Source organism: Nipponia nippon, unplaced genomic scaffold (genome assembly GCF_047370975.1).
Source record: "Nipponia nippon isolate SJK-2023a ecotype South Korea unplaced genomic scaffold, ASM4737097v1 scaffold_5, whole genome shotgun sequence".
NCBI classification, from domain to species: Eukaryota; Metazoa; Chordata; class Aves; order Pelecaniformes; family Threskiornithidae; genus Nipponia; species Nipponia nippon.
In genome coordinates, this window is record NW_028262369.1 from 84,709,547 (window position 1) to 84,730,499 (window position 20,953).

Sequence of the window (20,953 nt, forward strand, 5' to 3'; positions counted from 1 at the left end):
GTAAAGGAACTGTGTCTCTACTATTCAGCTGAGTTTTACAGGTTTTCTCAATGGTCCACTTTTATTGACTACAGTGAGTTTTCGGGGCAAAAACTGTCCAGTGGATGAGACAAGAATTGAAGCTGTCAATGAAAGGCTGTTGGCTAACATAGGTGGGGATCAACTGCTTGGGAGAAAGGTTCAGGAAATCTTGTAAGACACATCTATGCTGTTATTGTTTCCAAGGGAAATTCTAAGACTTACTAGACACATTGACTTTAGAAGTAAATTGGAAAGGGATAGTGGATTAAAGAGTTAGAGTAGACAGAGAAAGAGGCTGTCTTTATTTTATCATAGTACTGCAGCTCCTCAGTTTCACTGTATACTCCCCACACATGTAACTCTACCATCAACTTCTATCAAAGCATGGTGTTGGCTTTAAACTCATTTGAAAAGCTGCCCACCAAAGGACGTAGAGAGTCTATCTAGCCCAGTATCATCTCTCCAGTAGTGGCCATAAGGGGATACTTAAAGATGGGTAAGCACAGGACAAACATATATGATACATAATATGACATACTACCATCCTTTTCAGAGCTTGGGATTGCCTGAGCCTCTTGTGGTTAGACTGTTCCATAACTGTCAATGGATGGATGTATCTCTTAAGTACATGTCCAGTCTCTCCTTGAGCTTCTATGAACTTGAGGCTTCGTCAGCCTTTGGAAAGGAGTTCCCCGGGTCTAAAATGCTCTGTGTGAAAAACAGTATTTTTTCCAGTTCTACTATATGTTTTTAGAGGTGTGGGGACCAGAACTGCACGCACTCTTCAAGGAGTGGTTGAACCATGGATTTACAGAGGCAGAGTCACATTTTCTGCTTTGTTTATTATTCTTGTCCTAACAATGCCTAATATTTGATTTACTTTTTTCAACAACTACTAAGCATTGAGCTGATGTTTTCATGGGACTATTTGTCATAACTTCAAGGTATTGCTCCTGAATGGTAATGGTCAGCTCAAGGTTCATAATTTTTTATGTGGTGAGGATTATTTTTCCCCACATGCACCATTTTATATTTTTTTATATTTATTTACATTGACTTTCACCTACCATTTTAATATTCAGTCACTTAATTTTCTTAAGTTCCTCTGTAATTTTTCACAATCTGTTTTCTTCCCTGTTACCTTGGATAACTCATGTCATCAGCAAACTCTTGTTATTTCATGCTTGTCTCCTCTTCCACACAATAAACATTTATCAGCATACCTCTTAACACAGATCTTTGTGGAAATCCACTGCCGACTTCCATCCCTTGTAAGAATTCCTCACTTTTACTACTACACTTTGTTTCTCCTCTTTTAAAGACTTTTTTTTTCTCTTTCCCTCTTACATTGATTAGGTTTCCTGAAAGTGTCCAATCTGATCGCTGCCATCTACAGGCTCTTTAACTTTTTCCAAGACTATTAACAGACAGAAGGAAGCAAATTTACAGTGTGATTCCTCCTACCAGTGTTGTAAAATAACAAATTGTCTTAAATAAATCTGCTCCGGAAATATACTTTTCTTCCTTCCTTGATTGTGATGGGAGACTTCATGGTCAACTAAGGAGAGATGCTGAACGTCCAGGGAGCTGTGATGAATCCCATCCTAATCTTTAAAAGTCAATAGCTTCAGATAGTGAAAAATTATAAATTCTAGGAAAGGCCAAAGCCTATATCTCTCCAGCAGAAAATGTGATTCTATGAAGTACTAAACAAGGACAGAATATTTTCATTCTTTTGACAGGAAACTTCTTTTTGAGACTGTGAAATGAAGATATTTGCTTTTAGAGAAAATTTAGATGTCTCTTGTAGGTTCATTCTTGCTTTTTTGTCAGTATTTGTTGACCTGGTTTGTAGCTGAAAGCATTGGGTCTTTTATCTTTTGACCAAAACCTGAGTTTTTCCATACATATTATGACTGAGATAATTTCTAGGGGTGAAGATGGCAGAGAGGTTTCATATACATTTTTCTAGGAGAGAGGAAAACTAGAAGCAATTTCCTCAAACCTGTAAGCTAAGGGATTTATCTCTGTGTCAAAATTCTGTTCATTTAACACTGGTCTCATACTAATTGCACTACTTATACTCAGTTTCTTGCCACTTTTTACAGGAATCACGGACATGTGGTGGCCACTTGTGATATCAAAGAAAATACATTTCCAAATAAAAAAAATATTTTTAAAGGAAAAAATCGAAAATTCGCTGAAGTAGACATATTTCTGCATGGGTAAAATTTTTGTATAGCATTTCAAAACGATTTTGTGGTGGAAAGACACATTCCATGACTTCAACTTGCTTGAGATGGTAACTAATAGGCAGAAAAAGAAAAAAAACAGGGAACTCCTATAAATCAATGGACTCCAGTGATTATTTGCAAAGCTCTGTGAGGTATTGAGGCAATTGATTTCCATTAACAGTCATAGATATTGGTCATTCAGCTCCAAGAGACAGTTTGGGAAGTCTCATCCCTGCTATAAAGTGTGACACTGTAAATATTTGCCTGAATATATCAGTAGCTCTTTATATTCAGAGGATCTGGAGAAAGCCCCTGAAAAGAGATTAAAAGGCTGGAGGATTTAGAGCCTTATAGCAATATCAAGGATTATCAAAGCATTTCTGAGCGCTCTGTGTGGGATAGCACAATTGTTGTGTCAGACCATCCCTATCTCTGGGAGGGAGATTGGTCAAATCTCTTTGTAGGGGAGGGGAGCACAGTCTCAGTTTGGATTATACCCAGCAGGAGACAGTTTAGCTCCTTTCTAAAGAAGAACTTTAAAAGATTTCATCTGAGAATCAGTTAGCTCAGAAAATGTTGTATTACAGTTGAGGACAATTAACATCTAAGGAGAAGCGTGTGGAGTTCATGCTTAGTTTATGCTTCTCCACCTCGGGGGTCTCTTCTGTGCTCTCTCTGCCAGTTCCCATTAGCTTGGATTACACTAAGCTTAAAGCATCCATACAAACAAAAGGTAATTACTTGAAGAGCAGCAAATCCAAGGGAGACTCTCAAGAATGCTCTCATACTTTATCTGGTGCCTACCAAATGTGTTGCTTGTGTCCGTTACAGAAACACTGGAGTAATAGTCAAGCCATGTTAAGAACTTTAAATAAGTACAAAGATTTTTCAGATGAGATGAGCAGTTTTACAAAGCATATGTGGGACACCAGCATGATTACTGTAACGAAGTGGAAAGCCAGGCTGAGACCATTGTAAGTTACTCCTGAGCTCTCAGGATCTCTACTCCTCCAGTGTAGGTCCTCCTTCCATTCTCAAGACCAGTTAACCTGCCTTCCTGAAAAACCTACTAAAGTGTAGTAAGGGGATGAAAATGCCATGTATTTCTCTTCACACAATCTCTTTCCACTTCTCCAGTCCTGGGAGAGGTATTGGTCCTTGAGAGGATCCTGTATAGATGTCCTCATGCTCATGAAAAGTGGTGGATCTCTTGTCTTTGAGAAATACATCTGGATTTCAGTTTAGGACCAAGGCACAAGGCTCCTTAGTGGCTCTGTGATCCCTATTTTCTTTCTATTATAATCAGCCCATGCCGATCAGATAGTCTGCATTCAAGTTCAATGCCTTAACTCCAATGTCATGCTTTCATAAGGGTTCATGGAAGACAAATGCTCTGAGTGAAGTCGCCACAAATCTGTTCTCCTGAAATCATGGCTGTTGTGTGCCAAGGGCTGCTGCTTCTCACCAACTGGGCCAGGCAATTGAGGGAACACTTTGCCCACTCAACCTTTGATTTTTAAATGAGGTGGGCATGGCAACTTCTATGGCATGGAAAATACTTAATACAAATCACCACAGCAAAGCACAACTAAGGTCACACACTACGTCAGCAGTCACTGAATGTGTGATTTCACTCTCAGTAACTACTGAAGATGTTTAATTAAGTCAACATCTGCTACAAATATGCAAGTCACAGTTAAGTGAGATTTGATTGGGTTGAATGCATCTCTGTAGAAGAGTCTGGGTTATTGTGTTGTTTCCCATGTCCTTCTATTGTACCTTGATGGTGTGCTGTTCCTTGATAAAGTCACACACTACGTCAGCAGTCACTGAATATGTGGAGCACTGTGGTAGTTGGAGCTGATGCTATTCCTTCCTCACAACTGAAGGGACAGGTCCTTTGCACTCTCTTTTTTGTATCCAGAGAGGGGCAGATGTTGTCCACAATCCCAGTTCTTACTCTTGAGAAACCTGCACCACATTGCCTTTCTTTGCAGCCATTTCCCACCCTTCAGAACCGCAGGCCCTTCCTCGCTCTACACCTGGGATTTCTCCAGGGCTCAGTCACCCACTTCTTGATGGCTCAGAAATGGCTAATGAAAAAGGATATTATTGAGAATACTGATGATTAAAAGGCATTAAATAAAAGTGTATGGAAATATGATATTTTAGTATGTAAAATGTTGAATGAGAATGATTTTTAAATGTTCTTTTAAAGTTCTTATTTTTTCCCAACCGAAAAACCTCAAAATTCTTCGCTTTGGGCAGTCATAAAGACAACAAACAAAGTTTTGTAGTTTTTAATATGTGGAAAGCTCAAGACATTTTTAATGAAAAAGATTTCTAAAGGAAGTCAACATTTTTCATAAAGGGCAAATATTTGATTCACTTCGCGAACACAAAAAGTTGTTTGATTTCAGTTTTGCTAGTTCTATTCTGAACATAAGACGGATCACATTTTCCAATCTATAATAGAGCCTGACTGGAAAATTAAAACATATTTTGGAGAGAGATTTGAAAATGACCACATGTGTCTCTTGTGATGTGCTGTTCCATGTCAGTATGATAACTTACACAATATTCTGTTATATAAAGGCTTTAATGGAGCTACTCCTGGGAAAGTAAAAGTGTGTCTTATAAGAATTTTCTGGAACTGTCTCCTCGTTACTCTGTCTCCTCCTGGGAGAATGAAGATGAAGAAGTGACAACAGAGAGAAAGAGGGAATCTGCAGCTGCTGTTAATGACTGATGACTAATTATTACTCTTGGAAATGGCACAGAACACATATACGTAGATGTGTATTCTCTTCCGACTTGTTTGTCTGACAGATTCCTTCTTCCTGAGATTCATGTTGTGCTTTTTTTTTCTTTAATTGGAAGGAGCTAATTAACACAAAAGTCACCAAAATTTACTTGGTTGCTTCAAAACCTAAAAGTCTTGGTTGCTTCATTAATAGTCTTTGGATTCAATACCATAGCCTCTAGACTCTGGACAGTCATCTGGGATAGGAACTGAGCTGTGTTGCTTAATCCCTTCTCCACTACAAATATAAGTGACAGAATAGAATAAGATTTTTTTTGAGCCAACATTTTTAAAAAAATCATTAGGATATTTATTCACTGCTCATAAATTCAAATGTAGCTTTTGAACAAAAATTTATTCTTCTGAGTAAGCAGGAGGGGACAGAAGAGTTTAGTGGTGGGAGTTCTGTTTCTCCCTTGAAATCTAATCTGCTGGGTAATTCCTGAACCTGAACTGACTCAAGGCAGTGACACAGAATTGCATTTTCCTTCCCTGAAGGATGAAGGAGCGCAGTTGAGCTTGCTTATGAGAAGGGGAAATGGCAAAGCTGGGGCAAAGTGGTGCAGGGAAGCCCTAGAAACCTGGGTTTACAGATTATCTTGCCACTGGGAGGGCTTGGGATGGTACTTTGCTCAACCCAGACCTCCAGAAGGGACAGCAGCCCCTGCCTACTTCCCCCTTAGAGCTGTGATGAAGCCAAGCAAGTTGTGGGGCTAGCGCTGCTTTGTTGTGGTGAGCACTGTTTGCAGTAAACTGCGTCAAGTAATGACTGTGTGATGTGTTGGTTTCTATGAAATGGGTTGATCTGGTTCCAGTTCTCAGTGAAAGGGTCTCCACCTCACCACTGGTGCTTCTTTCACGTCTCTATGTCATTGCACTATTTTCTGAGCTCAGAGATGGGGAGGCATGAGGGAACTAGACCTCTGATTCTCAGAGGAAGGAGATATTCTCTGGCAGGGTTACAGCACTTCTGTTCCCAGGCCAGAGTCCAGAGTTCAAGCGGGACATTGAGGGAAAAGGGTTAGGAGTGGTGGTGGTGATGGACAGGAAGTGCGTCAGTCAGCTAAACACAGCACGACGTCTTAAGCAGCCTATTGATCTCCTATTCAAGAATTCATGCAGGGCGACTCCTTGTCATAAAACATTCAGCAGCCAAAATCAATAAGAGATGTGGAGCACTGAATCTTGCTGCTTCAAAGTCATACTTGAAAACAACAAAAAAAAATCACTGCTACTCAAATGTCACCAGGGCATCAGCTTGGTTTGGACCCAGCTCAGCAATTTCAGTAATAAAAGTTTGCTTCCTGTTTTTCCAAGGGGGAGTCCAGCTGGAAAGTGACAGGAACTGGATTCAGCTATCTGACAGGGAATCTATATTCTGCCCCTCTCTGTTTACAAAGAAGGTTCAGGGAGAAAGATACACCTAGATAACATGAAACATTTGCTGAGGTAGAGCTTGTCTTGTGCTGTGAATTTGCCAACATTTAGCAGTTTTCCCTGGCTAAGATCACACCCTCCAGCTGCATGGCAAAATGCAAAGGGACTAGGAAACACATCACAAAAAGCTTAGATGATATTGTCTTTAGAGACATACTCTCCCTGATATGATATATGCCAAATTGCTCTTCAGCTGTTTCTTTGTCACTAATGTCCAAATATAACATCTAACTTAGAAAGGTCTGGCACTAGGTTTCAAAATTAACCGAGGTCCACCTCAGTGCATTTTGGCCGTGGATCCTCTTCTCAGAGACACATGTGTCCTGTTCATCCAGAGGGAGGAATAACAAGTACATACATGTACACAGCCTCAGCCTTCTCCATGGGAGCACCTGAAACAGAGGTTTCACATGGATATCAACATGTTACAGATCTGCCACCATTTCCTCCCCTCTTTTGCACTATTTTGTGCTAGAAATCTAGAAGACACTATTGGAAAAGCTTTCCCTTGGTCATTCAGTCCCATCTGCTGCCCCTGGACAGGAGCAGCTTGACCTGAACCATTCTTGGGAAATGCTTGTCTGACAGGTGGGACAGGCAGCCTTACACAATTTTCTCCCACTTCCCAGTGCTTCCCTATCCTTACACTGAGAAAGATTTTCCTAATACCCAGTCTAAACCTCCCTTGTTGTCCTTCAAGCTCAAGACTTCCTCTCGACTGTCAAGTGGCTTCTGGAGAACAGATTGCCCACTGAAGCTACTTTTTACATATTTGAATGCTGTTGTCATGTATCTCATTACTCTCTTCTAGACTGAACAATGCTAATTCTTTCAGTCTTTCCTCTGAGGTCATATTTCCCATATGTTTGTGCTCCAATAAAGGTCACTGGCATCTGACATAGTCCTATGGCACAAAAGATTAATTCTGCTCTTGTATGGCTCTGAGCCCAATGGTTATCATCACCTCATTCAGTGTGAAGGGGAGGATTGCTTTTAAAAGTCAGCACAAAACCTGGGTATTTGTTCCATTTCTGATCATTTCCAGAGTAACTGATGCTGTTGTAGATGAATACCTTAGAAATGCACAAAGACAGCCAAAGTGACAACCAGGGATTCAAGTGGGAATATGCAGCCCTAACTGATGAGCTCAGAAAGCATCTGTTGTCACACCATCCCTCTGTGGCAGATAAAGAAGCACAGAAAAACCTGGAAGCAAAAGCAATAAACATAGGCATCAATGAAAATTTTGCATTTGACTTCAATAGGACATGAATAGCTGTACTGTAGGAGATCTGTCTTGGGATGGTACCATGAGGTAGCTTGTTCTATAGCTATGTCTACACTGCACAGTGCCCGAGATGGCTATAAACAGAGAGCACAAATTGAAAAGCCATTGAGGAACAAAATCGGCTTGCTTGTGTAAAGCTCTATATGATTGCAAACAGCCTATTTCTGATATCAAAACTAACCTGTTCAGAGCTCTGGTGGCTCATCTATTACTTACATGCTGATTTTAGTATCTGTGTTGATTAGGATAAAGGGGTAGTATTGTCTGGACAAGCAATGAACCAAACTTCTATAATGCTTTATTAGTTAGACTGGGAACTTGGGTAAATATTTTGACAAACCACAGTTTCATTAAATATTTCTCCAATTCATTAAGCCGTTGATTCCCATTCCGATTCACAGGAAACATAGATAAGTTTTGTATTCTGCATTCTTCAGTTTTTCTTTTCCAAGAAAGCGGACTCTGTTTCTGACTGTTTCTGAAGGAAAGTTTCTGAAGGGTGTTCTTGTAGGTGACATTCTAATTCATGCTTCTGAAGGAGGCAGGGGGGAATTAAGTGACATGATGGAAAGTTTGTTAAGTGTAATCAACAGCGACGATAAATGCTGTTAGAGATTTCTGCATATTAATCTGGCTTTGCTTTGAGCTACTGCAGCACCTGTGAAAAAAACAAAGGTTATGGATTTGGGTTCATAAGCTTTGCCTCTCTGACTTAGTATAATATTATAGATCCTTAATCAATAAACTGATTGAGCTTAACTGGACTGATCTCCTGGACACACAGCGGGTAGTGTGGGTATTTCAATTCTGCGCTGCATAGCACAGTGCAATGTTGTGTATAACCTCCCTGACTTACCACTACTCTCCAGAACAGCATAACCCCTATAGGTGCTGAGCCATCTCTGGCAGCCCTGGTGGATGTCTCAAATGGCACTACAGACCTACACTTGGATAACTGAAACTTGCCTCCGTGGGATTCAGCTCCAGGTTAAGACCTCTAGATATAAATATTCAATGGTAAGTGTTTGCATGTGAGACAAGGACTGAGTTCAATTGCTTAAGCCAGAAACCTAGAGCCATTTCGGACATGGTACCATGTCTGAGATTCTGTATGGGGTGGGCAGTGGTGGCACAAGAACTGTGGGAGACCTGTGCCTGCCTCAGCATTGTGAAGTGTGGTTAGAAAGGAGTCACAATAATAATTAAACACATGTACATTGGAAGTTTGGCAAGAGATGGCTTTTCTGTCTAGCAGTAAAAGGGTGGAAATTGAGGACTCTTAAGCCCAGGACACCAGTGCTTGATTCTGGTGACTGGAGACATCTTAATTTACAGGATCATAATTTTTTTAGTAACGATTTCTACATTTGTCCTGCATCTTTGCTCTCACATAAATAATTTCCATCTTTTTCCTTTTCCTAGATTTAGTTATTCTGTTTCAGACTATTTATCTTGTCTACCAGGTCTGTAAACCATTCATTAAAATTCTACTTTATAAATCTTAAGTTATCAAGAATATGAAGAAAAAAAAAAATTTGTGCCTTCATGAAAAAAAAAAAATGTTTGCAAATAATAAATTATCATTACCTGAAAGTGTCCCTGATCAGGTACCAGGAGTCATGGTTCACCCTTAATGTTCAGACAAGAAATAAACTCTTTTTCTAATTGTTAGGGCAAGTAGTCATGAAACTAAACTACCAAAGGTTACATTGGATTCTTCAGTGGCGGACATTGTTTTATTAAGATGGAATATCTTTTTGAAAGAGTTTTTCATCTTCATCATATGTAAATGTATCTACAAAACTGTGAAGAGCTATATGTCTAGTTAATAGATGAGTCAGATTCAGCTTGGAATGAACACATAGAGAAGCCAAGTCTTTCATAGTGATATGAAAGAGGTGTGTAATCATCAAATTGCCATTCTCTAAGGAAGATGTGGTTTTCTGCTGACTGACCCTTTGGACTTTCCTCTATCCCCTATTCCTCTTTGTGGGAATGTTTTCTGTGCTTACAATGCCACCTGCAAGCACAGGCAAGGACAGAGTAGTACTTTTTGCTGCTCACTAATCTGTTATTTTTTCCTGCCCCTAAAATTATTGTCTCCCTGCACTCCTGGTCATTCCTGTGCAAACTGTTTCCACTCTGAATGATCTACAGACCTTCAGTAAGCACAGATGGATGCTGCCCCATGCCCTGCGCTCCGACTGATGTGTCCCGCACACACATCCTTATTGCAGCCTGTCCCTCTTTGCAAGGAGAGACACCATTCAACCCTGTTTATGGTGAAAACATTTTGCCATCAGGTGAGAAATAGTGTAAGTCCTTGTTTTTTTCGGATCAAAGATCCTGTTCTGCTACCACAGAAGTTATCACAATCATTTACTCCCTGCGCTAGGTTTACCAGATGTCAAACAACATATGCCTTTTGTTCTTCCATAAGTCCCCAAAGGATGAATAGTGACTGAGAAAAGACTGCTACTCTCACAAACTTTTCTGCTCCTCTTATAGTCTTACAGGAAGCATTGATGTTATTTTTGGGAAGCATTGACTCTTTTACAGAATAGAGGGCTGATTAAATCAAAATAACAGCAACATTTTCAGCTGCTTCATTGTTATCATTGCTATTGTTGCAAAAGGCTGCTGGAAGCTGGAAAAAAAGAAGGGGGAAATAAAGCCAATAAAGAACAGATACCCCAATGTATCCTGAGATGGAGATAAAGTGTAACACATCTCTTTTATTGCTTTTGAGTTGTTGGTAGTCTACCACTGAGTTCATAATCATCCTGAAGAGGCAGCAGAGCCACTGAGAAGGACAGGGCAGCTAGGATTTATAGAGGGGATGGAAATGACAGAGTCACAAAAAAAGGAAATGGTGTATTGAGGTTGTGTTAATAAAAGTATCATGTATTACAAGCAGAAAGAGGTAATTTATTCCACTGCCATTGCAAACTTACCCAGAGCCAGTCTGGGGGCAAAATGTGGGGTTTTTAAAATAGAGGGGTCAAATTGTAACAAGTGGGAGGGAAATCAAGCAAAACAGTAAAAAGGCTGGAAAATGAGCCGTGGAAAGAAGAGTGGCTGGTGCCTGGAAGAAACAGAGCTGACAGGTGACCAAATACAAAGCACAGCAGGGAGGTCTTCTTCTGTGTTTGCAAGAAATCGTGAAAGTGGGAGGATTTCTCAGTAGTATGGAAATCTATTCTGGGAAAGAAGCAGCGTGAGCAGAAAACTGCAGATTGTTAACTGTACAAATTTGTGATTTTGGGACACACAGCAGGGAGTGAAAGTAGTAGCCCAGGAAATCCATTTAGTTCTTTGATGCCCTTAAGTAGTAATAATCTGTGTTTCTAACTATTATTCCTGGTATCTGGAATACTAACCACCACCTCTTTACAGATCACCTCAGAGCCTCAGAACAAATCAAATCACAAAGCAAACAAGGAAAAAAAAATAGGAGTTTCAGAGAAGGATTTTTTTTCAGGTCCTCACCTGCTATATCTTAGAGAGGTTTCTCCAGCAGAGTCATGAAAACTTGCAAAAAATCTCAAGCTGGACACCCGAAGTTGTGTCAAGTGGCTTTTGAAATTCTTGATCAAGGCAATCTGCTTCACAATACAGTCTACAGATGTAATTTTTTGTTCCTGGCCAGGGTCACAAATTGGTAAATAGAAGCCAGGGATGAAAAGGGATATGCATAGCTGACAGAAGATAAAATGTTGCCTTCGTTAGAAATATATTCACCTTTTCAAGAGAGTTACACAAATGTAAGGTCTATGTAGATATAGACTGTGGCATATAGACATGTAAGGAGCATGGCACGGCAGGTATGCAGAAAAAATCAGGAGGGTGGCAGTCCATTTCCATAATCTCTTTCCAGAGCTTGTTCTCACACCTTGCTGTTTCTCTTATTTTTTTTTTCCATTGTTCACTTTCCTCTGATTTTATACTTTGGCAGCTCAGTGGCAGTGGTTGATGAAGAATGCACTGGGGGAATAAAAGTTTCAAGAGGACATTCAGTGAACAAGGCAGCATAGAGAAGTTGACATGAATATGACTGACAGTTATTATTTCCCAGGAACTCTCCTTGAAATTGAACACAAGTGTTACTGCTGGACCTGCATAAAATTTAAAATGCCCATCCTATCAGAAAATTCTGGATTCTCAGCACTTTTATTGTCACCTAAAATTGGGAAAAAAAATTACTTGAGTTTTTCTTTGTTTTTCACTGACACGCCAGAAAAGGTTAGTAGATGGATGCCTTTAAACCAGCTCGTGGAGAGAGAATCCTGTTATTAGAGAAACACTGGCTGTATTTTTCCAGGCTTGACCTACCCACTCTTTAATAGCTGTGGAGTGACCATCTGAGCTTTTCTGTCTGCAGAGCTAACTCAGGGACACTACTACCTTCAGTTACCTTGCTTGCCCTCCACACTGGACCTTGAGCAAGAACATTGGTGTGGGATTTCCTTTTGGCTGGGATTGACACCTGCAGTAGCAAGGTGCCAAGTAAACGCCTTGCCTGTGGTCCTTAGGGGTTAGCCAGCAGTCAGGATGTTGTGACACCTGTCAAATGGATTTTCACTTTCTGGACGACTAAAAAGAAAAACCTCTCTTATCCATTTTCAGTTGTATTGGGGATTTCTCAGGTTTCAAGGTCATGAAAAGAGTGATGTTTATCCCCTTCAAGGTTTTAGGATAGTTTTGACTGCTTTTGCATTTTTCATGGATCTGATGCCCTCTCCTTCCTTATCTCTCAAGAGATTAATTGGGGTTATTCATGCATCAGTGGCAGCCTGTTGGAAATGTCACAAACATGACATGCTGAAATGTAGGACTGAATAAGACCTCTTGGGTTGTCAAGCCCAGCCTGGGTAACAGCAAGCATCATATTATTAAACACTGAAGTGGAGCACAGCAAAAAAAAATGTTGTGGAAAGACTAGTAGAAATGTAAGAAGATTCATAGATTTCCATTGGAGAACTTTTATAGGACATTGGGAAGCTCAAGTTAGTACATAGGTCCTAGTATATAGGTGCTAGTATATAAAGTCTGTCTTGCCTTGCAAAAGACATTAAATGGCTGCTCACTGGGATTGGTTCCATGAGAGAAGAACAAGGGGAACCTGCTCCTTTAGTTATGAGAATGGAGAAGGCAGTTAAAAATGGTCCTCTTTGTAGCACTTAATAAGAGTTTTGAAGGCTTCCTATTTTGGAAATACTGCTGCATATTCTTCTGTGCTTGCACATTATTTTCTCCTGTTAGTGACTTAGGAACACAGCTTTATTGCTTATCTTGTAGTAAGGAGACTGATTCTCCTAGTTCCTGTAGATACCCAGAACAAAAGAGACAGTTCTCACCCCACAAATATCTGTTTTCTACTGTTTGCAAAATATTGCTTTTCCAGCAAGTGAAATTACATATGGTTAATTAATAATGCAGTTTAGAAATTTCTAGGTGCTTTTCCTGCACACCCCACCTGCATGATTTTATTTTGACCTTAGGAATTTAATAACATCAAGAATCACTTTGCAATACAAAGCCCCTTGTATCGGCTGCACTCAGCCAGCAGCCAGGCTACTGCTGATGGTGTTTTAAAAGTGGATTCAAGCTCGTTCTGGTGATCAGTTCCTATAGCTGCTCTGATTTAATGCCTTTGGAGTGGATGAAGAAGAGAGTCTTGTTGGCTGCATTCCACCAGCAATACAAAGTTCTTTGTCAAACAGTGATGATCCTTGAAGGATTTAGGAGGCACAAGCATGGAGCAGATTCTCATCAGCTTCAGTGTGCACTGCCATTTACAAGAAACAAGGTGTATTAATGCATAGGCAAAACTGTGTAGTGTAACCTCCAAAGATGATAATGGAGTAATATCTTTTGCTCTCATCATAGTTCAATGTTTAAGGCTGTAACAGAGTGGTTACCCTGAAATCTGACTTCTCAAGAGGTGAAGAGGCTGTGACTGTGAAACCTCCTTGGCTCCTGTAACAGATAGTTGAGGTCTTCCTGTGCTGTGCCTGGCCTCACTGTTTACCTCCCTCTGCTCCCATCCTACATCGGTTCTGAGCACGTTTGCCAGACCCACCTCAGGCAATGCAGGATTGACAGCCAGAGGAAGAGAGGTTGTGGGAGGACAGGAAACCTCCATCTCCCTCTGGAAGTGGTAGAGGCAGGTGGAGAACAGAGCTTGGTAAGACTGTATCACCTTCTACCAGAGATAAGCTCATGGTAGTCTAATGACACTGAGACCCTCAATGAAGATGAAGTCCAGGGCACCCAATTGCATAGCTGCTGTTGGGTGTCTCAGATGATCTCCTTCCTTCATGCTTGCTAAAGGCTTCTAGCCCTTAATAATTTGCCACTGTAGACAACTGCCTACTCTGCCTCTGTGTAAGACAGGCCCTAGTATACAAATTAGGTATAAATCAGCCATTCCAATCCAATGACTTGCTACCCTGGTAGGCACAAATGGTGCCATGAGTTGTGAGAGCATAGAGGATCAAAAGCCTAGTCTTAAGTGTAATGCCTGAAAAAAGAGCAATAAATATAAGAGGCAGAAACAGCATGACCAAAACTGGAGAAGGATAAATCACTCTGTGGAATGAAGTGCAGTGATTCACCTGCTACGCTGGGTGCTGCTGCCCTGCAGACAATCTGACAGCACAGCAGAAACGAAATGCAACACTCCATAAATAAATACTCACCCTCAACTGACACAATGCTATTCACTTTGGGTTAATATATTTCTTCTTGAAATTCAGCAGAAACCAATGGCATACAAATCATCCCAGCATCAATACAAGGTAAATGTGTGTGATTAAGGAAGGAGAGAGGAACATCAGCACAGTTGCAACCCATGAAAGTTAACTATTATTGGGTTTCCTCTGCACGAGCACATGGATCCTCCTTTGACAGTCCACATGAGCTGGCTTGTCTTTCATTCACCCTTAGGCCTTCTTTCTACATTATCAGTCACTTTAAAAATTGCCAGTTCCATTTTACAATATTGTCATCAGCGTGACTAGTAACAAGGTACAGCAAAGACAAAGAAGCTATAAAAAGTGGCAAAGACAAACTTAGACAGGGGTGCAGGTGAGCTAAATAAAGTTGAAAGTAAAGAGTCAAGGTACCTTGAGAAATGGCCACTAAAATGTGGAGGATCCCAGATCTGACTCTCAGGGTTGAAAACAAGCTAGGCAGAGTAGGTCAGGTAATATTTGGGAGTAATGTCTCCTGCCTTCTGTATCAAGTACCATTGGGTGGGAGGGCTTCTCAGCGTACCTCAGGAGCTGCTTGCCACTTCCCAGGATCAGGCTTCTAATTAGTAGAAATGGAGGAAAGCAGCTTGCAAATGCAATGGTGACCATCTGCTGCCAAACTGAGTCCTTTACGAAGAGGACATCCACCATTTGCTATGAGTTTCCCTGATCTTTGGACTGCTCAGGGAGACACATCAGCTGCTGAAAAAGAAAGTCACAGCAAGTGTAGGAGGTTAGTCCACTGCTTAGAGCAAGGAAGTCAGGACCCTTGGGCAGTACCCCTGGCTCTGGAAAGAACTGTGGTGAGGACCTACGCCCAAGTAGGAGGGCTCTTAGGTTTTATTTTTTATTCAGCAAAAGCTAATGGAGGTATAAGTCCTTCCATTTCAGAAAGGGGATGTGAGAATTAGGAATAAAAGCTCAGAGCAAGGAGGCGCTTTTTACAAAGCTATTGCTAACTTTCTGTAAGAATCTGAGTTAATCTCTGTGTCATCCAGTAACTCACGTATCCACATGATAAACATGGAAAGTGCTATTTACCCACCTGGAGGATTGTGAAGGCTGATTAATACCTTGCAAAAATGCTATGAGATTATTTGGAGAAAGTAACTGTCACCTTCCCAGACTGTAGCAGCGGACTTTGCTGCTGCCAGCTACAACAGGAAGAGAGTTGTCTCCTTTCACCTCCCTGTTCCTCCTTCCTTGTACCTGGTCTCAGTACATGCTTTCTTGCTCTTGTTTTTTTCTGATGGAAAAGGGACTTGCCAGACCTGAAGGCCAACAAGCACTTATCTTCCATTTTCTGAATTACCCTCTAGTCACTGCCTCTCACAAGGGTACAGCAGCAGAAAAACTCGTTCATTTGGTCTTCCAAGTCCCCATGACAGGGTACTATATTTAACTCATAATTTGCACCATGTTCTTTTGCACTCTGTATTCCTAGCAATAGTTATAACCTTACTAATCTTTTAATAACTAATATTATCTGTAAAAAAATCTGTAAAAAAAATGTTATCCAACAGCAACATGTGCATACTACGACAATATCAGGGGAAATTTACCTCACAGCCTTCTCTTCTCCAGCTGTTTCTTTGGTCCTTCAGATCCTCTGCTGTTTTTCCAAAAAAGAGCCTCTGCCCTTGATTTTGTGTAGATTTTCTGAGATGTGGTTATCTGAAGATTTATTTTCAGGGAGAAATGCTCTTAGAAGGGTGCAGGTTGTCTAATATGTGAATTCATGAATGCAAATGGAGTACAGGTATCCTTGTACAACAATGGCATCTCTGGGTTTCAGTTAAGGACCAGCACTACATTTATCCCAGAGCCATGGAAGCACGCTGCTAACCTGCAGCCCTGCCCCGAGGATTTTACTGCCCTGTCACATGGCAAGAGAAATGGTGAAGGAAACACAGCACAACACTGGTAAAAAGCTGAGGTCCCTGCATATTGAGCACACAAGTGGTTTAGTTGAATATTCCATGGGCACCAAAGGTAAACTGAAAGGAGAGAGGCAGAGAGAGGCAGCCTGAGAGCACTAGAGAAATTTAGAGGTAATGTGTTGCAGCAGGTGAGACTGTGATGGAGCCAGAGAGAAAACTGCACAGATGGGTTGAGCTTTTCCAGAGCATGCATGAACTGAAGCCTCTTCAGTAAATAAAAGCACAGAAGAAAATGAAACCATATTTGAAATCCCACCTGAGTATTACTTTTGCAACTGTGAGTCGAGTACCTCTGACTCAATGGAGACTTGTTGCAAGGGGGAGCTTTGCTTTTGGGGTTTGGGACATTGTGGATCAGTGTGACCTGGGTGTGTGAAGGTGGCTGTGCTGCCCCAGGGCAGGGGGCAGGGAACAGACCTTGTTCTCCCATGTATGACTTCATCTGGAGAGATGCTTCAGATGAAAAGATTTTGTGAGTGATCTCCTGAAGTTTAATCCAAGCAGATGTTTTCTGTGCAGCAGAAAGATCCCTGCAGTGCTTTGTCTGTGCTCAGCTAATGAGGGAGAGAGTGTGTTTTATCTTTGTTACCACGGAAAGTTAACCACAATCCAGCCAGTGATTTATAGATAATGAGTCTTGTCACACTTACAATTCAAGCCTCACATGAAAGTCATCAACATACCTACTGCTGATCAGAAATCCAGGTATCTATCTCCATGTTTTATTCACAGTCTAATGATCTGCCAGGGCAAAGGCTGGGTTTAAAGCTAATTGCTATCAACATTTACATCTGGGAATGCATCTGAATGTCAAGGAGTGTTTGGGAAATCAGTTGTCAGATGATTGCAGCAGAGGATACCTTGGAAGGGTGAAGTGGGAAGGAACTTTGGGGGCTCAGAGGTCACTTTGAAGGAGTTGAGAGAAGGGGTCCAGAAAAGAAAAAGTATCTATCTTTTGTGGAGACTATGGTGGTGGGACTGGTGGTGAGCAACAAAGGTCTGCCATGGCTCTCACTTGCCCACAGCAGGATGGGGTAAGTATTGCACATGTGCAGTTGGCTTAGAGACCTTTTCTTCAAGAGATGGAGTGAAGTATCCATGGTCTTGCAAGAGTGCTTTGTGGCTGTCTATGGGTGGCCAGATGGACGTTAAGATTTGATACCCACCAAAGGGGAGATATTCCCATATACTGGGCATGCTGGCTCCAGTCTCCCGGCATGGGCTTTCCTGGGCTCAGCCGTGGCGATGGGTGCAGGGAAAGGGAGAAGAACCCCTCTGCTGCCCTACTTGGGGTGAGCAAAGGGAAGCGTACCTACGACAAGGTGCTGTTGGCTCTGTTGGCAAAGCAAGGAAGGAGGCAGCCGTGTAAGGCTTGTGTGCACATGTAATTAGTTTCTATTCTGCACTCCTCTGCAGATACTCTTTAGAGAGCAACCCTTCTTAGAAGCATGCACTCTGCTAGAAAATCTGGTGTTTGAAATCCCAAGAATTAGCTCACGTATATTTATTCAGTGCCTTATCAGAACCTATCAAAGTCACTGAGTGTTTTGTCATTTCAATAGGAGCAGAAACAAGTTTTGCTTTATTTTATTTTGTTTTTTTCTTTACTGTGTGAGACAGAGGAAAAGTTATGAATTTATCAGCAGAGCTGTGCTAACAGTTACTTTACTTTTGTACCTGGGGAAAAAAGACAAAGCAAAGCAGGACATGAGATGTGTCACTTTCCCTTACACTTTTGCTGGACGTACATGGTGAATAGAATATGTTTTTTGCATCTCGTGTGACTGTAGTAAATTATTTTTCACCTGTATAAACAATATACTCAATAAAGACAAACACATGGGTATTGCCAAAATACAGCAAACCACATAAAATAAAAAAGAAAAATACTGTCCTGCAACAAGAAAATGCACCAAAAGAGAGGGGATTTTCTTTATTTTTCTGTTTCTGTGATTATTTAATCTATGGTCCTTTAGTTTTGTGCTCATTTTTAAAATCCTTTTAAATTTTTAAAGTAATGAAATGTAATTATAAAAAAGTTTTCCCTTGCTTGCCTTCTGTGATATGTGCTGACTATGTTCTCAACAGTTATCTAAACCTACATGCAGTATGCACTGAAGAGACTACAATATTCTCCAAATGAGAAGTATAACTTGAAAGGCAAAGAGTCAAAATTTCTTCACTAAGATTTACTGAAAAATATCCTATATCATCTAAACTATTTTTGATAGAAAATTGGATTGTAAATATTTTTCATTTTATGTATGCCAAGTTTCTGCACTAATCTGAAGATATCATCGCAAAAAGAACCCAAAGTAAGCAAAACTCAGACAATTTTTGATTTTCAATTTTTTAAAAATAAAACATTAAAATGTCTCAGAGAGAATGGCAATGATTTCTTTAATGACATTTGCCATGAAAAAATCAAATCTCTCTGTGATTCATCATACCCACAATTTTTCACACAGCATACAATTTCCCTAACAGAAAATACCATCTCTCCTTCAGCAAAGGAAATGCATTCACACAGAATCATATTCAATTAAAGGCCTGCAAGCTGTCTGATTTAAAACTGATGTAGCTACTGCATTCTAAAAAATTAAGGTCCTTTTTTTTTTCAGGAGAAATAATGTTCTTTTATGTTACCCTCCACAGTGTTTTAAAGACTTCTTTAAATGATACATGCCCTACCCTATTTTGTTTGAAGGGGACGAAAAAAAAACCTCACTCAAAGAAATGGAGACTGAATCATTGTGGGGATCATTAACCATTTGCAGAGTGTGGGATTACAGCACTGTAGCTCCACTGAGTCTTCAAGAATTTTTTTTTCCTCGATGTGTTATTGGTAAACATTTATAGCATTTTAATGGATATTTTCCATAGGAAAATAGACTTTACTTTTTTTGGGGGAAAGAAAAAAGTGTCAGAAAATTAGGATGAAATACTGTTTCAGATTGCATCAAGGTCAGTTTGTGCTCGCCTGAGCTGCCGCAATGCCCAATGTGAATTTTTTTGTCAAGCACCTTCAGTTTCTGCTTTCTGCCGCTGGAGGTGTGTGGCTGGTGGCTGCAAGGGCATGGGCCATGCAGGCTACAGTTCTCTGGTGGCACAAACAGATAAAATCAAGCTGAGCCAAAATGTTGCAAATGACATTACTTTCTGAGATGTTTGCTTCAAAAAAAATTCACCATTTCATCTTCTTACTGTAAGACTGAAAGCACTGATGGAGTTTGCACTTTTCTTTTTCTTTTGTCTTTTATGAGGTAAAGGAGGTGATGGAGGTGATGGAAAAGAGAGGGTATAGCTGGAGCTGTGAGAAATTCAGGTTTACAAAGTATAATTGCCTAAACCATAGTTTAGCTAATTGCATGGACTAAATCTAACTCATGAAAGCTATTTTGAGGGTAATCCTGATCAGCCATTGTTTTATAAATATGACATTTGAAAAATTATGAGGGATACGAGGAAATTGTTTAGGTTCTTTGGGAATGAACAGTCTATACTGCCCTGAAGAAAGGCACAAATTATTTATCTAAGTGCTCAGTACTTTGCAGTATCATCTACTCTAGAGGGTATTTCGTTGGGCAGTATGTGATCATTTAAGCTTGGAAGTTGGAAGAAAATGTGTCTGAATTTGAAACACCAAGGGAAACCGGATGAGTCAGAAGTCTGCAATGTGAAGTACTTTAGCCTAATTGACTGATGCCTCACTTTTGGGCTGTTTCTGCTATTTCTTTGTTATTGTTACTTTTGTCTCTTAATTGAGGAAATTAGTTAAAAAAAATCAACCAGCATTTATTTTGTAGGCAGAAACAATATATTTTCAAACAAACAGGAAAGGGGCATTTTTGACTGAGCTCTCCATAAAGTATTACCTGGTTTGCTCAAACAAAGAAAGGTGGAAGAATTTCTAAAACATTTTTGGCATTTTCTTAGCCTGCAAAAGGATAATTATATGGAAACAGGTCTCTCTTTTGGGCCTTATCTGCAACACTTCTCCCTGGTGTGTGTACTGGGGGTAGAACTGGGAAGGAAAGGACAGATAGCTGGGGCTGGAAAACGGGCTGAAGCTCTCTGAAGTTTCTGAAGTTTTCTTTTACTGTCTGTTTTGGAAATCCTGGCTGGATGTGGGTCTGGAAGAGCACACGGATGAGTACCCAGTCTCCCTGTACTGTAGGCTGTGCGGCATATCGAAACTCTCACAATGATTAAAAAGTATAGCTTATGGTTCAATTTTGAGAAAGAGTTAAGAAACACACATCAGATAGGGTTGAAAAACCAAGACTATAAAACTATGATGCTTTTTTCTGGTAGATGCTTTTCTTGTATTACAAGCTAGGAGGCATGTTATTTTATGGGAAAAAGGAGGAAGAGTGTGGTGAAATTCATCCTCACACTCAGTGATGAAATTTGATTGAAGAGCCAAAATGAGACTGACAAATGTGGCAGGAGCTGAAGAAAATCTGGAACACAAA